This window comes from Neovison vison, chromosome 8 (assembly GCF_020171115.1).
Source record: "Neovison vison isolate M4711 chromosome 8, ASM_NN_V1, whole genome shotgun sequence".
In the NCBI taxonomy this organism is placed as follows: Eukaryota; Metazoa; Chordata; class Mammalia; order Carnivora; family Mustelidae; genus Neogale; species Neogale vison.
Genome location: NC_058098.1, coordinates 79,545,130 through 79,555,815, shown reverse-complemented (window position 1 = coordinate 79,555,815; position 10,686 = coordinate 79,545,130). Strand labels below are relative to the sequence as shown.

At 40.0% G+C, this 10,686-nt stretch overlaps 1 pseudogene; it reads right to left on the bottom strand.

The window, feature by feature from the left end:
- Positions 1-7,928: 7,928 nt before the first annotated feature.
- Positions 7,929-9,135, bottom strand: LOC122915431 (annotated as a pseudogene).
- Positions 9,136-10,686: the final 1,551 nt, after the last annotated feature.

Sequence of the window (10,686 nt, the reverse complement as noted above, 5' to 3'; positions counted from 1 at the left end):
CCGGGCACTCCCAGCCCCGGCCAGCGGCAAAATCTCAGTGTGCGATCGCTGCTTGGAACCTCTCTGGCGGTCAGGAGCTCCCAGACAGCCGCCACTGCCTTGGCTTTGGGGACGAGCAAAAGATCCTGCGCCCCCAGGGTCTTTAACTTGGAACCTGCACTGCCAGCATCCAAGGGGGAATTTATTCAGCTTCTGCACCCAGACTGAGGCTTCTGAGACGGAGATCAGGAAGTGTTCCAGGGTGCACCTTGACTGCACCAGAGTTGATACATCCAGCTACATCTGTTCAGTCTTCTCCCACCAAAATGACTAGGAAGAGGAATGCCCAACAGAAGAAAAATACAGAGGATGGACCTTCCGCAACAGAGCTAACGGCTATCAACATAGACAATATGTCGGAAAGAGAATTCAGGCTAACAATTATCCAGGCAATAGCTAGGTTGGAGAAAGCCATGGATGACCAAACAGAATTAATTAGAGCCGAACTGAAAGCGACCAGACAGGATGTTCACAATGTTAGGGCGGAGCTTAAAGCTACCAGGGAGGAGGTCCACAATGCTCTCAATGAGTTCCAATCCAATCTAAACTCTCTCAAAGCTAGGGTAACTGAGACAGAAGATAGAATTAGTGATCTGGAAGACAATCAGATAGGGAGAAAGGATCAGGAGGAAGCCTGGAACAAACAGCTTAGATCCCACGAAAGCAGAATTAGGGAAATAAGTGATGCCATGAAGCGTTCCAACGTCAGAATTATTGGAATTCCTGAAGGGGAGGAGAAAGAAAGAAGTCTAGAAGATGTCGTGGAACAAGTCCTTCATGAAAACTTTCCGAATCTCGCGAATGAAACCAGCGTTCATGTACTAGAGGCTGAACGGTCTCCACCCAAGATTATACACTCCAAAAAAACATCACGACACCTGATAGTCAAATTGAGAAATTATAATTGTAGGTATAATCTCTTGAAAGCTGCCAGGGCAAAGAGGCTCCTTACTTACAGAGGGAAGCCCATCAGAATAACGTCAGACCTGTCCACAGAGACCTGGCAAGCCAGAAGAGGCTGGCAAGATATATTCAGGGCACTAAATGAGAAGAACATGCAGCCAAGAATACTTTATCCAGCAAGACTGACATTCAAAATGGATGGAGAGATAAAGAGTTTCCAAGACCGGCAAGACTTAAAAGACTATGCAACCACCAAGCCGATACTGCAGGAAATATTAAGGGGGGTTCTATAAAAGAGGAAAAATCCCAAGAATAGCATTGAACAGAAATATAGAGACAGTCTACAGAAAGAAAGACTTCAAAGGTAACTCGATGTCAATAAAAACGTATCTATCAATAATCACTCTCAATGTGAATGGCCTCAATGCACCCATAAAAAGGCACAGGGTTGCAGATTGGATAAAACGACAGGACCCATCCATATGCTGTCTACAAGAGACCCATTTTGAACCTAAAGATACACGCAGACTGAAAGTGAAGGGGTGGAGAAGCATCTTTCATGCCAATGGGACTCAAAAGAAGGCTGGGGTAGCGATTCTCATATCAGATAAATTAGACTTCAAACTAAAGACTGTAGTCAGAGATACAGAAGGACACTACATAATCCTTAAAGGGACTATCCACCAAGATGATCTAACAATTGTAAATATCTATGCTCCCAATATGGGAGCAGCCAATTACTTAAGAAAACTGTTAATCAAGATAAAGAGTCATATTGATATGAATACACTAATCGTAGGTGATCTTAACACGCCTCTTTCAGAATTAGACAGATCATCGAAGCAGAAAATCAATAAAGAAACAAGAGCATTGAACGACACATTGGACCAGATGGACCTCATAGATATATACAGAACATTCCACCCTAAAACAGCAGAATACTCATTCTTCTCAAGTGCACACGGAACCTTCTCCAGAATAGACCACATACTGGGTCACAAATCAGGACTCAGCCGATACCAAAAGACTGAGATTATTCCCTGCATATTCTCAGATCACAATGCTTTGAAACTGGAGCTCAATCACAAGGAAAAGTTCCGAAGGAACTCAAACACCTGGAAGCTAAAGACCACCTTGCTTAAGAATGCTTGGATCAACCAGGAGATCAAAGAAGAACTGAAACAATTCATGGAAACCAATGAGAATGAAGACACTTCGGTCCAAAACCTATGGGATACAGCAAAGGCGGTCCTAAGGGGAAAATATATAGCCATCCAAGCCTTGCTCAAAAAAATTGAAAAATCCAGAACACACCAGCTGTCTCTACACCTTAAAGAACTGGAGGATCAACAACAAATCAAACCAACTCCACACATAAGAAGGGAAATCATCAAGATTAGAGCTGAGATCAATGAGGGAGAAACCAGAGATACAGTAGAACGTATCAATGAAACTAGAAGCTGGTTTTTTGAAAGAATCAATAAGATCGATAAGCCACTGGCTACACTAATCCAAAAGAAAAGAGAGAAATCCCAAATTCATAAAATTATGAATGAAAGGGGAGAGATCACAACTAACACCAAGGAAGTAGAAACAATCATCAGAAGTTACTACGAACAGTTATATGCCAATAAGCTTAGCAACCTTGATGAAATGGATGCATTCCTGGAAAAATATAAACTACCAAAATTGAACCAGGAAGAAATCGATAACCTGAATAGACCGATATCTAATAACGAGATTGAAGCAGTGATCAAAAATCTCCCAAAAAACAAGAGCCCAGGACCTGACGGATTCCCTGGGGAATTCTACCAAACCTTCCAAGAAGAAATAACACCTATTCTCCTGAAGCTGTTTCAAAAAATTGAAGCAGAAGGAAAACTTCCAGACTCTTTCTATGAAGCCAGCATTACCCTGATCCCCAAACCAGGCAAGGACCATACCAAAAAGGAGAATTTCAGACCAATATCACTGATGAATATGGATGCTAAGATTCTCAACAAGATCCTAGCCAACAGGATCCAACAACACATTAAAAAGATTATCCACCATGATCAGGTGGGATTCATCCCTGGGCTACAAGGATGGTTCAACATTCGTAAATCAATCAATGTGATACAACAAATTAATAGGAGAAGAGAGAAGAACCACATGGTCCTCTCAATTGATGCAGAAAAAGCATTTGACAAAATCCAACATCCGTTCCTGATTAAAACGCTTCAAAGTATAGGGATAGAGGGAACATTCCTGAACCTCATCAAATCTATCTATGAAAGACCCACAGCAAATATCATCCTCAATGGGAAAAAGCTTGCAGCCTTCCCGTTGAGATCAGGAACAAGACAAGGATGCCCACTTTCACCACTCTTGTTCAACATAGTATTAGAAGTCCTAGCAACAGCAATCAGACAACAGAGAGAAATAAAAGGTATCCAAATTGGTAATGAAGAAGTCAAACTCTCTCTCTTCGCAGATGACATGATTCTTTATATGGAAAACCCAAAAGACTCCACCCCCAAACTACTAGAACTCATACAGCAATTCAGCAGCGTGGCAGGATACAAAGTCAATGTGCAGAAATCAGTGGCTTTCTTATACACTAACAAGGAAAATACAGAAAGGGAAATTAGAGAATCGATTCCATTTACTATAGCACCAAGAACCATAAGATACCTGGGAATAAACCTAACTAAAGAGGTAAAGGATCTATACTTGAGGAACTATAGAACACTCATGAAAGAAATTGAAGAAGACACAAAAAGATGGAAGACCATTCCATGCTCTTGGATCGGAAGAATAAACATCGTTAAAATGTCTATACTGCCTAGAGCAATCTATACTTTTAATGCCATTCCGATCAAAATTCCACCGGCATTCTTCAAAGAGCTGGAGCAAATAATCCAAAAATTTGTATGGAATCAGAAGAGACCCCGAATCGCTAAGGAAACGTTGAAAAACAAAAATAAAGCTGGCGGCATCACCTTACCTGATTTCAAGCTTTATTACAAAGCTGTGATCACCAAGACAGCATGGTACTGGCATAAAAACAGACACATAGACCAGTGGAACAGAGTAGAGAGCCCTGATATGGACCCTCAACTCTATGGTCAATTAATCTTCGACAAAACAGGAAAAAATATACAGTGGAAAAAAGACAGTCTCTTCAATAAATGGTGCTGGGAAAACTGGACAGCTATATGTAGAAGAATGAAACTCGACCATTCTCTTACACCGTACACAAAGATCAACTCAAAATGGATAAAAGACCTCAACGTGAGACAGGAATCTATCAGAATCTTAGAGGAGAACATAGGCAGTAATCTCTTCGATATCAGCCACAGCAACTTCTTTCAAGATACGTCTCCAAAGGCAAAGGAAACAAAAGCGAAAATAGACTTCTGGGACTTCATCAAAATCAAAAGCTTCTGCACAGCAAAGGAAACAGTCAAAAAAACAAAGAGGCAACCCACGGAATGGGAGAAGATATTTGCAAATGACAGTACAGACAAAAGGTTGATATCCAGGATCTATAATGAACTCCTCAAACTCAACCCACACGAAACAGACAAACACATCAAAAAATGGGCAGAAGATATGAACAGACACTTCTCCAATCAAGAAATACAAATGGCTATCAGACACATGAAAAAATGCTCATCATCATTAGCCCTCAGGGAGATTCAAATTAAAACCACATTGAGATATCACCTTACACCAGTTAGAATGGCCAAAATTAACAAAACAGGAAACAACATGTGTTGGAGAGGATGTGGAGAAAGGGGAACCCTCTTACACTGTTGGTGGGAATGCAAGTTGGTGCAGCCTCTTTGGAGAACAGTGTGGAGATTCCTCAAGAAATTAAAAATAGAGCTTCCCTACGACCCTGCAATTGCACTCCTGGGTATTTACCCCAAAGATACAGATGTCGTGAAAAGAAGGGCCATCTGTACCCCAATGTTTATAGCAGCAATGGCCACAGTCGCCAAACTATGGAAAGAACCAAGATGCCCTTCAACGGATGAATGGATAAGGAAGATGTGGTCCATATACACTATGGAGTATTATGCCTCCATCAGAAAGGACGAATATCCAACTTTTGTAGCAACATGGACGGGACTGGAAGAGATTATGCTGAGTGAAATCAGTCAAGCAGAGAGAGTCAATTATCATATGGTTTCACTCATTTGTGGAGCATAACCAATAGCATGGAGGACAAGGGGCGTTAGAGAGTAGTAGGGAATTTGGGTAAATTGGAAGGGGAGGTGAACCATGAGAGACTATGGACTCTGAAAAACAGTCTGAGGGGTTTGAAGTGGCGGGGGGGTGGGAGGTTGGGGTACCAGGTGGTGGGTATTATAGAGGGCACAGCTTGCATGGAGCACTGGGTGTGGTGAAAAAATAATGAATACTGTTTTTCTGAAAATAAATAAATTGGGGAAAAAAAAATAAAAAAAAAATAAAAAGCCACTTAAGTAACGTATTTAAAATAATTAAATGTGGGGCACCTGGGTGGCTCAGTGGGTTAAGGCCTTTGCCTTCAGCTCAGGTCATGATCTCAGGGTGCTGGGATAGAGTCCCGAATCGGGCTCTCTGCTCAGCGGGGAGCCTGCTTCCCTCTCTCTGCCTGCCTCTCTGCCTGCTTGTGATCTCTGTCAAATAAATAAACAACATCTTCAAAATAAAAAAAATAAAATAAAGTAATTAAAGGTTATAATTTCTAATGTGTTGAAAAGGAAATGTACCCTCAATAACTGAATCATATACTTCACATCTAAAAAAGTGAAACTTCAAAAACAAAAAAATACTTTCTTAACTGGATGACTAATGCATAAAAATGTATATTTTTCTTCAAGGGGTTAGTAATTGATGAAATCAATTTTTCAGTATTTGACATGCAGTTAAAGTTTGCTGAGAGAGAAATGCCTTTGTTCAATGAATAATGGTATTTTTCAGCTATCCGAGTAGAACTGACTGTCTCAAATGTACATGAATTTAAAAGACCATCAGATTTATAATCACGAGATTTATGAAGACAAAAAAAAAAAACACCCACAACTCTTACATACCTCAGATTTACTTAGCATCTGATTTTTTATAAATTACCAAATTAACAGAATGACAGTGCTGCTAATTTTTAGATTATCTCTAAATTTATCTTTTATTTCTACTACCAAAGAGCATGGCATCATCAACTTATATTCTATTCACTTTACAACTCTTTCGTGGAGACAAAATGATTAGTAGGTAACTATTAGCAAGTTAATTTTATTTGCCTGCCTAAAAATTAATAAGTATTTTATAATGTTCTTGGGGTCGTTGGTGCAAATAACTAGCTTACCATATATCAAGAACTCATGGATCTTTTTAAGAACCTGGGAATATGCTTCTTTAGGAAATAATAATGTCTATATCTGGTTTCTGTCTCATCAAAATGTACTTACTGGAAGAATAATTTTCCTTGCATTAACAAAATAGGTGGAATGTTCAAAAGCAGTTGAAGAAGGATGTTTCTTGTTTGAAAACAATTTTTGGCAGGTAGAATGTTTTATTAACTTCAAAATTTTACAAAGGTAACTTACAGAACTTTTACATGAGCATGTTTGTGTTTTCTTTTGGAAAAGATTTTATTTATTTATTTGACAGAGATCACAAGTAGGCAGAGAGGCAGGCGTGGCAGGGGTGGAGGGGGAGCAGGCTCCCTGCTGAGCAGAGAGCCTGATACGGAGCTCGATCCCAGGACCCTGAGATCACGACCTGAGCCGAAGGCAGAGGCTTAACTCACTGAGCCACCCAGGCACCCCATACATGAGCATGTTTTATTTGTAACAAAATCAATTACCAATATTTCAAACTTTTCAATAAAACCTATGAGATTAAAATATAACATTGATTGAAATATGTATATTTAAACTGATTATGTTATATTTAATACTGTTTAGACTTACGGATTCTGAAATTTTACTTTTATTTTATTTTTTTTTTAAAGATTTTATTTTATTTATTTGAGAGAGAGAGACAGTGAGAGAGAGAATGAGCGAGGAGAAGGTCAGAGAGCGAAGCAGACTCCCCATGGAGCTGGGAGCCTGATGTGGGACTCGATCCAGGGACTCCAGGATCACGCCCTGAGCCGGAGGCAGTTGTCCAACCAACTGCGCCACCCAGGCATCCCTGAAATTTTACTTTTAAATAATAATATCTGACAAGAAACTTCTTGGGTAAATATGTACCTTTCTATTTTCCTGAATTGTTGGGCCAAGATATGCATGAAATTTAAATTTAAATTTATCAGATATTTTTTCTAATTTATAATTTTTTACTTAGGTGAAGTCCTTTAAAGAGTACATTCTTTCATTTTTAAAGATAGGTTTTAAAATATTAATGTCAGGGCACTTAGGTGGCTAAGGTCATGATCCCAGGGTCCTGGGATCAGGCCCCAAGTTGGGCTCCCTGCTCGGCACGGAGTCTTTTTCTCCCTCTCCCTCTGTCCCTAGCCCACTGCTCATTCCCTCTCTCTCTCTCTCTCAAATAAATAAAATCTTTAAAATTAAAATAAATAAATAAATAAAATATAAATGTCAATGGTAAAACCACTATGTTAGCCTTCTATTTTTTTTTTTTAAACTAGAAAGTACTTTAATCATTTTTCTTAGAGGGAAAAAAAAATATCCAGACACTAACAGTCCACAACATTTCCACAACGAAGTACTGGTTGAGAAAGGTTTCCAAAGAACTGGGTTCTTTGAAGTCTTAGGGAGAAAAGTTGGTATGCTGGTTCACTATAGATGGATGGCATAGGTCATAAATGGGAGACTTCTGGCTACTGAGCCAATCAGAACCCAGGGGAATGACACTTCCTTCTGTAGAGTTTATTTTCCTTCCTGTCTCCCCATCCCTCAGAAATGTCACCATATAAAGCCTAGTAGCTTAGGTTAGCTTAGGCTGCAGTCTTCCCTTTGGAAAAGAAAGGGGGTGAAGAGGAAGCAAGATCACTCCTGAGTCTCCATGCTTTCCTCCTCTTCTCCTTGAGTTGGTTCTTCTGTATTCTCCTCCTCTTCCTCCCCTTCCTTCTTCTCTGATCATTTCTCATAAGCCTTTTCTGAAGGTGTCACTATTACTCCCTTCCAGGTAGAGATTTCAGAAGCAAGATGGTTGGTTTCACTCTCCTGGCCAAGAATCTTCTGAAAACTACCATGTGGGACAATTTGGACCAGAGCCTGAGCTGTGTAAAACATCATGTCCTGTTGTTCCAGAGTCAAGACTGTGTGTACTCTGAAGTTGTCACTCCTACAGGGGTCAGTGATACCCACCGACCCTGGCAGGAACAGTCTTGAAGCCAGAATCTGTTAAGCAATACCTGTATGCCATGTTTAGGGCCAAAGGCTCTCTGGTGGGATTGTTCATCAGAGCATAGTGCCCGAGTTGTGTGAGAGGCTCAAAGCCAGGAAAACGAATTCTCAGCTCTTTTAGCAGTCTGATAAAAACTTTGTGGACTGAGAAGTGTTTTCCTCAAACCAACCAGCGTGTCTGATGGCTGCTAAGTCACTCTGCAACACCTTGATATCCAAATGGAGTTCTGGGTCCAGTTTTCAGAGACTAGGTGGCACTGTTGTAATGAAAATATTCGCCATAGCATCAGAAGAACTGATCTCAAAGCCAGTTTCATTGGTCAGCATGGTCAAAACTTTGGAAGGATCCTGTGCTCTTAGGCTTTCCCTAGGGCAGCACCAGCTTCCAATGCTGGCAGAATCTTTAGGATTACCACTAAGTCAGCCACAATGTGTTTTGTAGTCATTGTTCCCTTTTTATATGATTACCCCTGCCTGACTTCTTCAATTTGTACTCTAAATGTCCTTGAAGCCACAATCAAATTGTCAATCACATTGTTTACTCTTATTACCAGAGAAAGGATGGAGGCCTGTTGAGCAGAATTAGCAGCGAGGTCCTGATTCCTCTTCAGCAATATCTCACTGAAAGAAGTTTCAGCAGGCATTGGCTTGGTCCAGGAAAGGCCACTTCACACAAATAGAAATAAAACAGAACATGTGGTACAAAGAGCCTGAACCCTTCTCCTGGGCCTTATCAGGAACCAAAGCTCCTACTGCGACCATGGCCTCTGTTACCCTTAAAACCCAAACAATGGAGGCCACAACAACCGCCCGTCTCCTCATAGGAGCCGACACTCAAAACCACCATGTTCTCTTAAAATCAACTAAGGAATGCATAACTAATAGTGTGTCCTTATCTCAAAGATGGTTTGGCTAGAAAAGACTTCCTAGGTAGTAGGGTCTTAATTGTTGCTGGAAGAGTTAAAGAAGGGAATTACACAAAAAAACAACCCTGATATTTTCATTTTGTGGACGGCTAGGTCTTTTTTTTTTTTTTTAAGATTTTATTTATTTATTTGACAGAGATCACAACTAGGCAGAGAGGCAGGCAGAGAGAGGGGGGAAGCAGGCTCCCCGCTGAGCAAAGAACCTGATATGGGGCTTGATCCCAGGACCCCGGGATCCATGACCTGAGCCGAAGGCAGAGGCTTTAACCCACTGAGCCACCCAGGCACCCCTGTGGACGGCTAGGTCTTAAGTGACCTAAAGGAGGAAGCCTCAGACTGTATAAACAATTATGGACCAATTTCTGTAGAGAAATAAAATGCAAATAACAATATCTTTAGAAAGCAAGAAAAGGCTTTACCTGGTTTCAATTTTATTTTACTAAACTTATTTCTGCCTCTCAAGTGGAACATATCTGGGAGAAAATAAGTCATTGTCCTACTTACTATATAACTCCTTATCTAATCAAAGTCATAATATTTTTGGCAAAGGATGCTGACAAGGCTTTTGAACATTCCATGTTCTGTTCCCTTAATAGAGAGTCAATAAATAACTGTTAAACCAAGTTGTTCAGTCAAATGAAGTTTGCTTATTTTTCTTGTAAAGATTATTTACAAATTTGCTTATTATTTACAAGTTTGTTTTTTTTCTTGTAAAGATCATTTACAAAAATCTTCTGGGACAAACACAGATCATTAGTCTCTTCAAAGTTGATTCAGGAAAGTTTTCTATATTTGTCATTAAAAACTTAAAGGACATCAAGAATAAATGAACTCACTGAAAATAGAAGTCTTATCTCTGGCTGCTTACTGTCTTGCCTTCAAGTATCTAGGAACTGCAGGATATTCTTCCCATTTACTACATAGTTTATTTATTTATTTATTTTTAAGATTTTATTTATTTATTTGACAGAGAGAGATCACAAGTAGGCAGAGAGGCAGGCAGAGAGAGAGGAAGGGAAGCAGGCTCCCTGCTGAGCAGAGAGCCCAACGCGGGACTCGATCCCAGGACCCTGAGATCATGACCTGAGCCGAAGGCAGTGGCTTAACCCACTGAGCCACCCAGGTGCCCCACTACATAGTTTATTATATTTATTTATATTACATATTAAAAGTATAATATGTGTTGTCATATAATACTTAATTTTATAGCTCCCTAGATGAAGTTGCTCCTTTTACACTGGATCACCATTAAAACCAAGGATCTATGAGGCACTAAGTCAACTGTTATCCAGAAGTCAAAGAGGAGTACTTGAACAGCGGTGCCATAGTAGAGAGAAAATGAAAAATGTTGGAATTACATTACTGGGAATTATAGTCAAGGGATACAGTAACACCATGTAATAATTTGTGTTGTTTATAAAGTGCTTCTGATGTATGCAAAATTAAACTGTGTAAGTGCTTCCCAATTTTAT